The following is a 14,176-nucleotide window of genomic DNA, read 5'->3' as shown; positions in this document are numbered from 1 at the left end:
CTGCTGTGCATTATACCTTGATTTTTACAGCAGAACATTCTTTCTGAAAATGACTACAGTGGCCGAAAAGACGAGAAACATAAAGAGGAGATTTATGCACTAGAAATCATATAAATTCAACAATGTAGTACTGTCTTGTTGGATATTTAAAAAAGCAGCAGTGCACTTAAAAAATATTCTTCATTTAGCCTGGCAAATGAAATCTGGACTCATCTCTAATCTCAGTGCTCTATCTTTGAGGTGAAATTTTAAATAAATGAAACCTTTGAACGGAAAGTCTTTGATCCTTTGTTTTGAGAAGATGATGGCGCGTTTTTGCCTCAGTGCTTCGCTACACTCCAGTGAGTTTTACTCGCCGAAACAGGACACCTTCACTTACTGTCAACCCTGTTAACCAGTGTCTGTGTTCTCGCAAAAATAGCATTCTGTTATTTTGACACCTGGCTAAATATCACTGTGGCTGAATATAATTCCGGCTTTGTGCCTCGTTTCTTTGCTGCAGGTGTGAATTCCTCCTGTCAGAGTCCTACGTCAACACGGAAATGCTAATTTATTGGAGCTCTAATTAGCATGAGGACTCAGGTGGAGAAGTGTCACACGTATGATTCAGCCTAACCTTTTGCTTTGATTTCCCTAAAGCCTGACTTCAGAAAACAACTGTTTTACCTTGTGGTTCTGAAGATGTCTCGGTGTATCAGTTTGTAGAGGTGTTCTCCATTTTGCATATATACTATAATATACTTCCTTATATTTAAACTGGGATCTTAATTATTATGTGATCGAAGCATCCCTGTACTCGTCCATTGTGGCATTATTGTGATCTTTATGTCGCTGTGCTCCGTGACTGATGCGCACAACTTCCATACCTTAATTTGCTCTTAAGATAAAATGATAAGAAAGATGCTATAAGGTAGGGTAATTGTAGGGTTTTAAGCCCCACCATTCCAAAATAAGTGATTGATTGATTGCTTTCAGAGGAAAAGGAAAGGGAGGATGAAAAAAAAGATGAAGCATCTATCGTTTGTGTTCTATTTCTCATCCATCATCTGAAAAAGTTGTTAAGCACAGAAAGTTTGATGTGTTTTTGATAGTTTGCATCACAGTGTAGCCCACGTTTTGGGATGATTCTCTCACTTCTTAGGAGAAAAGAAACACCATCACCACCATTTAACATATTTGATTAATCACATATATGATTGTACCAGGTCAGCATCCCTTTGAATTCTGTTCATATTAAACTAATCTGCATGTTGTCACTTAGTGAGTAGTCACTTGTTCAGGAAGTCATGTGCCCTACAATATATAGCATAGGTTTAAATTAAGGGTGTGCATATCAGAGTGGCTCAGAGTTGGGTTTGACAGATGGGCATGAGTTTGATCTGTCAGAATATTTTATAAAGGATTACAAAAAGTGTTACATAAAATCTTTGTTTTAATCAACCACATTAGCAGACATGGATGATTCTGTAATGTGGCAACTCGGAGATCATTTATATTGCTCATATTATCATTCTGTTATTTCCTAAAGGTAGTCACAGTTTATGCACAATGCAATTAGTCTTAGCGCTGTCAAGGTATCCGCACGTACCTTGCTGGAGTCAAGTAGCTTGGGTTTCATGCATCTTTTCATACTGCAACTCTGTTTCTGGGCTCAGAACTACAAATCAACCAGCTCACAAACTAGCAATTAAATAATTACTATTATATTTGACATATGTTCTAGGTAATAAACAACTTTTTCTTCCGTTGACCTTGTAAGTCTCAGAGTAAGAGTGTAATGCTTCATTTTACATTTACATTTAATGACAGCTTTGAATTTACTGCTAAGTCGTTCTATCTCTGTGTTGCGACAAGTACGTGCTAATGTTTTCTGACTTGGCACAACCCTGTAGGACATGCATAAGGTAGTCTAATTAATTTTTTGTGCTCAGTTTTCTCTGTGTGGGCGGGGGCGGATCATTTTATTTTAATGAATCAATTATAGAGCAGCAAAAATAGTCAAACATAAACATTTGATGAAACCCACTTCACTAAGTCACCCTCATGTTCATATTCTACAGCTGAGTCATGTAGTGTTTTATGCTGAGTGAATTAAAAAAGCAACTATAAAATGAGCATGATTTTCAGGATCACAAACATAAACAAGCAGTCATAAAAAGGGGTCAAAGGTCAGAGCAGGGAGACAGCAACGGGCGATAAAACAAAATGGATGATAAAAAACTGCCGGATAACGAAAAGAAAAATGAACACAGAAGTGAAAAGATCTTTAAATGTCAGTTTTCACTGTAAACTGGAAGATAGAGACAGACTTCTTTCTGACAAGAATGCTGCGATTAAGTGCAGTGGAGTGTATCTCAACCCAAACCCAGTAATTGCAGCTTTTTTTTTTCCTCAGCTGATGGGACTGCCTAGATAAGGAAGATGGATTGTTCATAGCTTTTAAGTTCCTAAATGTCCAAGACTTATGAAAATGGGACTTCAGAAAAGAATGGTCAAGATTGTTGTCCTCCAAATAATACTCTGTTTTAATTTTGTAGTAAAGCTTTTAGCAATAGATTAGAAACAGCTGCTTGAATGCTAAAATGTTTGAACTTTTTGGCTTTGAGTGCATGTTACATCTAATTCTAATAAATCATCTAATTCTGATAATGGTCTTTGCCTTAGGTGGAAATTAATGCTATTCAGTGGATCTAACCTTGTTAAATAAGCTGACCTGTGGATAACCTGGTTCACTCAAAAAGTGAGTACACGCCGATTAATATCCAGAACTGGAGACAAACATCAGAAGCGTTAAAGATAGACACATTTAACCCAGTTGATTTCACTGTCTCACGATCGTTATAATAGTTGTGCCTTTGCCACGTAACGGCATAAAAGAGATTCTTATCAAATGCTATTAAAGTTAATTATACTATTTATGCCGCACAATTAGGTACATCCTTGAGACTCACTTTCAGGACTGTGAACTGATCTCAACTTTAGATGAAGAATGTGGGCATGAGCGGAATGTATACATTATGAAAGCGCTATAATACGCATGCAGCACTGAGTGCTGCAGGTACAAGATGTAAAACTCTCAGGAGTGTCACTTTAGCTGAATGTTCACTTAGAGGTAATTGACATGGTCTTGTATTCATGAGTGAATTCTGTTCGCAGAGACAGAAATCAGAGATGGGCCATCCAGAGTGCATTTAACTGATAATCGAGATGTGAAGTAGAGCAGAATTATCGATTGGGGTGGAGTACAAAGGATCCGTCAAATCATGCCAGGTTTGAAAAAGAAAATCACAAAGTTCCTTAAAGGTTATCTCAGTATGTTGGCAGGCATCTGGTGCATATAGGCACTTCACTCCCCCGGCCTCTCAATCCAAACCATCACTCATATTTCAATGCAATTCAAAATTTCAAACTTCTCCCCTTCACAATGACACCCAGGCTTTTGAGAGTGACTTTAAAAAGAGGATGAACTCTGTGCTCGGCTAGTCAAATCAATCTAGTCACGGTGGAGGAACGGAGCGGTTCATTACTGGGAGGGCTGAGGAGCTCTCAGATCAGCTCTCTAATATCGCTGTGATCCTCTTCTCTTTTCTTACCTAATTGAATTCTCCAGGAGAGATGCCCCTCAGCTGCAGATTTATCATATCCCGAAATTGGAGGAGACTAGCTCCATGAAGGACGTGCGCAGAACATTTAATCCACTCCTCATGCTGTAAGATGAGCGCCGTGGTCTCTGCCAGGATTTGACTTATCCCACTGTGGACCACTGGCCTTCAGGGAGGTGTCTTTATTCAGCGTTGCCCGAAATGAACAGGAGCAGCAGCAGAAGGTGCACACACCCCGTATCAAATATGCTGCCTGTCATTTACAGTATGACCACCATTCACAACAGATGGCATCGTAATCCGTAATCAAAGCCCCTTAAATGCAGCTCACTGCACAATATGTCTCTCTTTACTCCAAATCTTTATTTCTGTCCACCTTTAACTTGCAGTGATAGCCATTTATCATTTTTTCGCTTTACATTTTAATAATGAATGGTTTTGACATCAGAAATAAGGAGGATTGTTTTTCAAAGCCACTTTATGAGGAAGGTGGGTAAATATATTAAACGATAAAGATTGAGCAGGGGGTTAAGGAAATCTGGAATATGGAGATCTGCAGGGAGTCATTTAAAGGACCCGTTTGTAGAATTTAGTGGTATCTAGTGACATGGTTGTTGATTGCAGCTGCCTTGCCTCACCCTCTCCCTCCTTTCAGAAAATGTACAAGGCACTATAGTAAAGTTTATCCCAAAGAGACCCTCCCTGTGGTGCCTGTAGATGTAAAAGACTCATTCTAAGCTAACAAAAACATAACGGTTCTTATTGTCTGGTGATTAGACACAAATGCAAAATAAAAATAAAAATGCCATCCCTCGAATCTTACACACTGGGCTAAATTGTTATAATAAGGAACTATCTCTCATTATTTAGCCTTAAGGCATTTAAGTCTGGTCGTGTTGCACACTCTCCCTCGTCTTCTATCCTGTTTTGTCCAGTCCTATATTATGCTTTAACCCTGTTGTATCATGTTGTATCTTATATCCTATAGTCTGGTTTCTGTCTGTCCCTTTCAGTCCTTTATCCTATATTCTATTCTATCTCCTGCCTTCCTATTTTCTTTATCCTATGATAGCCTTTTTTTCTCAACTATATATACAATTCTACACCATCATGTCATATCCTGCCATCCTTTCCTATCCTGCTATATAATATTTTTCCCTATCCGATCATGTAGACTATTCTATCCTACTCTTTCCTACCCTGCTCCTTCCTATCCAATCCTATATAGTATTCTTTATACTGCATTATATCCTGTCCTATTCTATCCTGTCCTGTACTTTTCTGCCCTATCTTATTCTGACTTCACAATACCTTCCATATTATAATCAGAAATATAACCATATACTACACCTTTTTATCCTGATTTTTTTGAGATTGTGTCGAGTGTGTGCAGAAGAGGGAAAGTTTGAATGAGATCACACCGTTCCAATAATTATGCATGTCCCAGATGGGATGTATTTTAAGTACACTGTATATCTCTGTGCTTAAGGTCTCCCACATTTGCATGCAGTATGGCAGTTCTGGCAGAAATCCAGTGCTATACGATCACTTATTTGATTAAACATTATCATGCTCAGCAGGACAGTGGAGCTCTAGGAAGAGTTGAGCTATAACTGCTGACAGCAGCAGAAAGCCTTTTTGCATCTAGCTAAGGTTTGTTGTAGTTGCGAATGGGAAGATCTGCCCTCCATCATCTAGTTTTAGCTTAACCTAATAAAACCCACACTTGATTTTTTTTTTTTTTTGGATGCCATTTTGTTTTTTGGATAACATAATTTCCTCTCTGCTTAGATTTAAACTTTCTCCCCTCTTGTTTTTGATACTTTTCTTGATTGTATTAATGGTTTTGGCCTTTCAAGCTTCTAACATCAGCAAGATAAAAGAGGTGTACTGTGGATTCTTTTATCTATGATTCTCCATGTTCACATTGATAACACTGATTGCTGCAATTATCATATTTTGGCTTAGTGAATACAGGAACAAAACCCACAAAAAATTATCACCCAGCTGTGCAGTATCCCTCAGCTTTACTTACATGTATTGTGTTGGTTTTATGGCCCACAACCTTATGGTTTTGAGTCACTGTCACTGTTCTCTCTGCATTTTAGGTGCTTTAGGAAGCTGTTTTCACCTAGCTAGTTAGAAAACTAAGGAGCCTTAGTCCTTGTACTGTATGTCATGGAAAAAGAGCAGACAGAGTGCTGTGAGTGTTACACATACAGTAGGGCACTTGCAGAATGCTACAGCAAATATTTAAGATTCAGGCGACTTAATGGTGTAATGATTACTGTGGGTTGATGTACTCTGCTTATTACCCCATGAAGATGGAGGTGTACAGTGTTGAAAGTGACATTCGTGGATGTGCAGATCCATCGCCTTCAGAGTTACTGCAGAGTAACTCCAGTATGAAGCTGAATCCAGAGAGGATCATAGCCTGATGACACTTGGCACACTAATTATAGTCACTTTCATTTTGGGCAGAAATGCTTGGGCTTAGTCATGTGCGAAGTGTTGATACCTTTCAGAGCATGGACCAATGCTCCCACGATGTTTAGCCCTGCCAAATCTCTGTTGCCGATTGGCTGAGCCTGTAGTGAACAGTGACACTCAGAGGCTTAGGTAGTTTCCACCCAGGGCTGGATCGGCAAACCAGTGACACAGAACAGTCTGGGGGCAGCCATGGGACTGCATCCTGGCCGGGAATATTAGCAGCGTTAAAACACTCTGAGCTGATGGCTCTGGCACGGCTTCAGAACAGCACAGCTCTCACCCATACAAGAAGTGAACAGAATAGTAAACTGGCTGACAGTTATTCTCACTCTATACAGATCTGCACTTAGAGTTTAGCTTTGGAGACAGACTAAAATGAATAAATCACCAGAGTCTCTAATATAAATGATTAAGCATCAGGGTTTCACACTTCATTATTTTTACACAATAGAGTAGATACTATAGTTCAGCTGATACTGGTTTCTGAAAATCTCTTGACACATGCCTGACCAAACACACACACGCACACACACTGGAGGCTGCCACATTAAACTAAAGGGCTAATGTCTAGAATATGCAAAGCCTTCTTACTGTAACGAATGGGTAATCAAACATTTTGTGTGCGTGTGTGTGTTTCTCACGGCTTAACAACCTGAGTAAATAAACAGAAAGAATACTGTTCTCTAAGAATATTATTGTACTGTTTGTACTGATTTTAAGATGATAAAAACAGAAGTGTCAAACGACTGAGGTTTAATTTGAAGAATTATTTTAATAGGTGAAGGAAAAAGCTACAGTCATTGTCATTGTGATTATTATTGACAAGTGTACAGTAAGTTGGGTTGTACAGACAATGGAGAACGTGTAGGTGGGCATTATTTGCTATATACTATGGTCAATATGCAGTAACTCCTCACACAGTATTTGTAGTGCTCTTTAAAAAGGACTGTATGTGTTGTAGCCTAAATAATGGCTAAATCCACTGAGACCAGCAGTTAGTAGAAGAAACTGTTTGGCTGATCGGTCCATAATTCGGGCTATCCCTTCCCTAGAGGATCAGTCCCTGGGAAACCTCGGATAACTAAAGCAATCAATTGAAATTTCATTCCTGCTATTTTTTCATTTCGCTTGTGACCAAACTGTTCGACTACTCTCTCTCTCCCTCTCTATTTGTCTGTCCCCATGGATTTTCAGATGCAGTTGCTGGTAAAATTGGGCTTTATCCTTAGTGCTGAATCCATCGTTTCTATGCAGGCAGGGGGGGTCATTTTTAATATAGCTATAATTTGGTCAATTTTGCCTGTCACTTTTATATCGATATCATATTCTCTAGCTCACAGTCTCTGCTGTTAATGTAATTGAGACAAATTGTTGCAATTTGCCCGGTTTTCATATTTTTCCAGTAAAAGTGCGGTGGAGAAGACCAGTGGGCCCATTTGTTTCCATGATCTTCCCATCTGTCAATATGAACACAGAATCTGAATCTTTATTCATCAAAGCATGACTCACTGAGCATGTATGCTCATTTTATGCCATGTGACCAACACAGGGATGAAATAAGTGAGGAAAGCGAGTTACAGAATACGTCCTCCACTTTAACCTTACAGTACACCTGCACCTGTTTCACACACAACTTCTCTGGTGAGGCCTCTTGCTATCTAACTGTAAAAAAAACCTCAAGTAGGGTGTGGCTCCAACAACCCGTTCTACTCTGTAAAGAAAAAGGTGGGGGGGAAAAAACACCACACACTGCAGTAGGAGGCCATTTTATGCATCAGATTCTAACAAATATATAATTTTTTTATGGGCACATACATTAGGAACAAGCTGCTTCATCTGTCTGCCTGCTGTGTGATTTCATTTGCATCAAGGTAACAGGCATGGGTTTGTCTCAGTGAGCGAACCAGAATGAATGTAATACTTGATTTCCATTTATAGGCTTTGAATGCCAAATGTCCCTCATGATTGGTTTGGAGGATGACTTGTTCCAGACTACCAGTTGCAGGAAATGTTGAGGGAAATAGCAACTTTTCCTCTGTTGTTCATCATCGTTTCTTCCTCTGTTCTTTTCATGTATCTCCTGGCCCCATCTTTACAATGCAGCATGCAAACTCTTATGAGTCAAACATGGAAAAAACACACAAAGAAAAACAGGTTATCTGATTGATGTTAGGCGTGTGCTTTAATCTAGAAGAGTGCTACTTCGCCACCGCGTCCCCACTCTGAAGTGTTTGGGCTGTAGACGAGTGCTGCTCTGCCTCTATGAAAACAGGGAGGGGGCAGAATGTAGATCAATATCCCGGGAACACACCAGAGACATTCTATTTTATTAAACATTTTCCCATTAAGGCGGTGGCGCGAGTGCTGTAGATCATCCCAACAAAGTCGTAAATCACTGACAGACAGCAGTATTGGAAACAATGGTAGAATCAGAGGAGATTACCTACAAGTCGAAACAGAAGATATTTGTGCTACTGAGAGCCTCATGTATCTTGTTCTTCTATTATCACACACATCAACTGAGGGATTAGTTCAGTGATAGAGAAGCATAAAAATCATATTGTGTTCATCTTCATGTTACAGGCATGGCTCACTATCTAATCATCTATTTATGATCTTATTCATTAACAAAGACAAAGTGAAGTCACATTGGTTTTAAACATGCCCTCTTACTGTTTGCAAGAGAGCAGGCGATTTGTAAGTTGAGGTAATTTAGATTAGATAAGATTAGATGTAATTTATTCCCCTCACTGGGAAATTAGTGCTACAGTATACACAATATACACACACACACACACACACACACACACACACACACACACACACACGCACACGCACACGCACACACACACACACAGACATATATATATATATATACAACACAAATGTACATACAGTAGTAGACTAAAGAAGGAACCTGCAAAATGTCTCCTGAAATATGAAGTTCTTCAATGACAAAACTACTATACTAGCAAACTATGTTTAAAAATGGATTAAATTGCGATGTGTAATGTGAACGGGGACTCTTGTCACCTGACTTTGCAATTTCCCTTACCTCTCCAAAGCGTTTTGGCATCTTTCAACTCATTGTTTTGGCTTCACGGCTGACAACTTTACTGTTATGCTTCAGTTTCGCCACTCTTGTTGTTTCCAGCAACAGTAGGCAGCTATTTTCAGACAGAAAAAAAAAACTCTGAAAAAACTACCTGCCCAGCACCTAATAGTAGACAAACAAAGTTTGTGACTAGCTGGTGAAAATGTCATAACTAATGAAGCAGTTATTTCCCTGAAGAGCAGGTAGAGGCCAAAACAGAGCTTAAGGGAGATTGATTCAATATTGGACTTTCATTCATTGGGTGCCTAGAAATGCGACTCCAAATCAGGCCTGCTCGATGTGTAAATAAGCACTTGTTTGCCAACGAGTTTGCAATATCAACTTGAAAGTTTCAATATGTTTGTCAGTTGTGTTGGCAACATAAGTGATCACTGCTTTAACAGGATACCGATATGTTGTTAAAAATATGTAGTCCTCCAATATAAATCTTCTAGCAAATCTGTATCTCTATGTTCTCAAATCCTGAGTAGCATTGATAAATGATAAATGAATAAACTTCCATACATCAATAGCAGCCGCCGAAGGAGGGCAGATAGTTTGTCACTGGCTTCTAATCCATGACCATCCAGTATGTGACGTTCAAATTGGTTTCTTTCTCTTCTTTTAAACTCTGAATTTGTATTAATATTTGCTGTGTTGACCTATTAAGAAATAAAAAACAGCATATTCACAGAAGCCCTGAACAAGATAGCAGGTAGGGGTGTTGAGTGTATATCACAGGGCCACTGTAACACAACAGATGGCTGTTGCTGGGATGGAATCTGTTACTGTTTGGTTCCAGGGTGTTCTCCTCAAGCATCGGACCACCCTGCCACCCAGTTCAGATTGTTCTTTGTTGGAAGCCATTTTCTAAAGCAGATGGAAGGTGGCTGTAATTTCATAGGCTTGTATGTTAGAGCAGCAAGCTGGTAGATCTGCCCGAGCGATTTGTTCTGATAGTATTCTGCTCATTTCCTTTTGTACTTCCGTGTTATTAATCAATATATGTCATGGCAAATTTATTTGGAAAGCCCTTTCAGAAAACGGTTGTAAAATACTAGAATTCAAGCAGTGAGTCAGACTTTTACTCTAATCATGTAAAAAAAAACAACAACTCCTGAACCATCCTCCATTTTTCCTTTGCTCTCCTTTCTTCTGTGTTATATTCATTTTGACAAAGATGTGGTTTAAAATTATTATAGTGCCTGACTCCTTGTAAGTCAGGATGAGAGCGTCTACTTGAATGCCTGAAATTTAAAAAATTTAGTATCTCCATTACTTTTTGAATTATGTTGATTTTATTCTTGTACCATTTTATCTGTGCATCCTCCAAGGATCTGAGAATAACAGGACAGAGATTGAATGCCCCTGTATTATCATAGCATCTTTGTTATTCATATCCATTTTCACAGCGGTCTAATCCACATGCATATTCAATGTGCCACGGACAATCAGTGGTTTTGAGCAGACAACGTGCTCAGGTCCACCGGGAGGTGTTGTCTGTTTCCTCTGTGCTGTTTGTTGACATCAGCTTGATGAAAATGGGGATTGTGCTAAATTATATCACACAGCGTAAAGTAGGGCTGCAAATGAAAACATTCATATAAATTATTATTTTTTCATAACAGAGTATTGCATCAGTATCTTACTATGGCATGCAAGATTGTTGAAAATATGTCCCACTGATCCAAGCAGGTCATATCGCCTCGTATATTTAATCACTGTTGCCAAATTCCTTTCCCAGTGAGGACAGAAACGGTATAAAACTGTCAAAATATTTTAGTGCATCAAATTAGCCTGAACAAGTCTGAATAAAAACAACTGCTAAAACATGAACAGGGTTCAGTGTACATTAACTCTTCTAATATGATGCAAAACTGCTCAGCTATTTCGCATTGGGAGTATTTTTTTGTGACTCTGGAGTAAAAACTTGATAATTATATTTTTGTTTTCATTTGACTAAACATTTTACAATGTTCTACAGCACTACAGTCAAAGAAAATGATACTTTCATGTGACTTTTAGTTCCACTGTATACAGTTTAGGTGCCTCTCTGCATAACTATGTTTCCATTAGTACAGTTTAGGTGCCTCTCTGCATAACTATGTTTCCATTAGTATATTTTCACGTGAAAATAAGACGATTTCCTTAGAATGAGACTTTTATAATGACAGATGCCACACGGAGTGCCCCATGTTGAACTACCATGTTTATACAGTAGCCCAGAACAGACAAACACGAGCTCAAGATCAGGCTTTTCATGGCCACGGTAGTTCCTCCTTCAAGCTAGGAAGGACAGGGTGAGGCAAGGGAGTCGCAGTCAGCAACTTCACCGCTAGATGCCACTAAATTCTACAAAGTAGACTTCTAAGGAAGATTTTTGTGGCTTCTGCATTTTATTTTTGTTCTGTCTTGTTCCAAAATACAAAACTATTTGGTCCTAAGGACAATATAAATTAATATAGGAAGTTCCCTAGGAAATGGAAAGAAACTGTCTGGTTGTTTAATTTCAGAAGAATCTAAAAGGAGTTGAATTTTTTGTTTTATTCAATAAGTTTTCACACCTTTTAACTTAAAGGATTTATACATTTCTGAATTAGAGATTCAGTCATATTATGGTGTCTGTCTAAATTGTATGTTCTCACATTCTCTGAACACTTTGTGTTGTTTAAAAAAAGTTCTGTGTTTATTTTTATTGTCCATGTCTTGAGCTTAATTTACAGGTGAGACTTATTACAAAACATTCAATTCACAATTCAAAGAACAAAAAACAGTGGGCTTGTGAAACTACACTATCTAACACATTTAGGTGTATGATTTATAAGTTTATATAAGTAATATTAGGTTTACATTAAAGATATATACATGTAAAGACGAGCATAAAAGTATTTTCAGAACCAGAATTAGAAAACCTCCAACACATACAATTACATTGTTAAAATTGGTCCAGAATTCTTTTGAGCATGAATCACTTCACTTGTTATTAAAGGCAAAGTGAAATCTATGAAGTTTATTGACTGGATATTTATTACAGTTAACTTCACTTCTTAACCTTTTATGTGCACTGTCTTCACCTGATTCAACTGGGAGATTTTTTCCCCCCATGTGGAAATGCTCATAACGTCAAAACAATATAACCTGTAAAATTAATGATTGTGACCTATACTTTTTAAAGTTTTGTTCAATATAACCTCACGACACTCTTTTGGGAAAAGCAAAAGCACTCATAGCAGGAGACCACAGTGTGTGGAATTAATTTCCTGTGAGCCTGCACACTCTCCTCGTCGTACTGTGAATAAGCAAAGCCTTGTGAGGGGACTCCGTCATGTCTGCTTGCAGGTTACATTAATGACTCAGTCCTCTGCTTTCAGAATGCCAGCTGCCTTTGCTGGTTTCGACACTGGTCTCGACATCAGCCATGTTACTCTGCCGGCAGCTCACGTACGTTTTCAGCAACACTTTGAGCCTTTAGGGTCTTTACATTATGATAGTGATAGCATATCTGGATGTTAAAAACATTTCATCTCACTCTCTAAGATGCATACGTAAGCTTTACTCTGCCCAACTACATTTGTGTAAGTAGTCTTTTACTGGGTCTGTCATGTGTGATAATCAGGGAAATTAAGCTTCACTGAAATTAACCGCCGTTCTCCTTGTCTCATTAAAGTGACAGGAAAAAGTGTCTCCAGTAATTTCGCACATGCTATCTCATAGCATGAGCGGTTGTACCATTTATCTGATCCCTGATCAGTTTGACCATTAAATAATCTGTTTGAGTGAGACTGCAACATGAAAGAGAGCCTGTGAATACAATAAAACAGGGCTGTTTAATTACAAATTCAATTGGACCAGATTTTAAAACCAGAAAACGTAAATGTGCCAGAAATTTTAAGCAGCCTATTTAGAACATTCTTTTTTTGTTATCTTTGGTAATGACAAATTTTAAACAAATTCAGATGAATGTTGTAAAAAAATAGCAATGTTGTTTCACCTTTGTAATAATAATTATTATATTAACTGAATAGTCAGATGGGGTGTATTTTTAATAGTCACTTTACTTTTAATTTTGTCATTTATCACCTCAGTCACAGTGGCCCGGAAGCATTTTTTCTGAGTCTGTGAATGGTTACACATGGAAAGCTGCTGTACTGTAGCTCTCTCTTGGTCCATGCATGACTGCTCCACGATAGTACGGCTTCAGTCGTAAGATGCAATCAACTCTGCGCTTCTCTCGTGATCCCTTCTGCCTGTCCAGGCAGTTTTCAGCAGTTTTCTCTGTCAATTTTACATTTCAGGATTGACAGAGACATTTTAAGTAGACCACTTTCTTACTTGTCACTGTCAAAAGCCAGATGTTATGAGAAGATACTAAGTGGATGAAGGTCATGTGAGAAAATGTTAATTTGTGAACGATATAATTGGCAGTGTTGCTGCTAATAAAACTTTTGTCCCACTCCTAGTTTGTAAAAGTGATTCATCTATGTGTTCATGTTAGTTTATGGATCATTTTTAGTGAGCTAGATGTGCTATCTAATTGTTGTAACAATTGTCATAATTAAATAGTTAAAGTATGTATGTTACTCTTCTTTAGGCATTTTTGGTAGCTCAAATAGTTTTGAAGTTTTGAATAAAACAAACAAACCCAATGTAAAAAAAAAACTCTTAGTTACGACTTCACCTGCACAAACCAGATTTTGTTTGCACATTCAGATATCTGAAAGCATTTGGCAAATCCAAGCTCAATTTCCTGTGACTGAGCTCACATTATGATAAGAATAATTCTGGGTGTAGCCACAATTTAAAAAACTGGGAAAAACATCCTGAAAAAGCATTACTATTGCGGTTAACTGCCTCCACCTGTCAGATAAAATGGCAACCCGGTAGTAGACAATAAAGTCATGCATGGTGGGGTTCCACCAGTCCTGGTTACATTTGGCAGACCTGTATCCTCCTCCCCACAAGAGCAGGTAATGCTCCCCGGAGCGCAGTC

General features: G+C 38.4%; 1 protein-coding gene across 2 annotated transcripts in view; it reads left to right on the top strand.

Annotated features, from left to right (window-relative positions):
• The window catches only part of ntrk3b (neurotrophic tyrosine kinase, receptor, type 3b), a 166,138-nt gene that overhangs the window by 15,772 nt on the left and 136,190 nt on the right, over window positions 1–14,176 (top strand). The window lies entirely within an intron of this gene.

The sequence above is a fragment of the Larimichthys crocea genome, chromosome VIII (assembly GCF_000972845.2).
Source record: "Larimichthys crocea isolate SSNF chromosome VIII, L_crocea_2.0, whole genome shotgun sequence".
In the NCBI taxonomy this organism is placed as follows: domain Eukaryota; kingdom Metazoa; phylum Chordata; class Actinopteri; family Sciaenidae; genus Larimichthys; species Larimichthys crocea.
The sequence above is the reverse complement of the archived record's forward strand: the minus strand, read 5'-3'. Positions and strand labels throughout refer to the sequence as shown.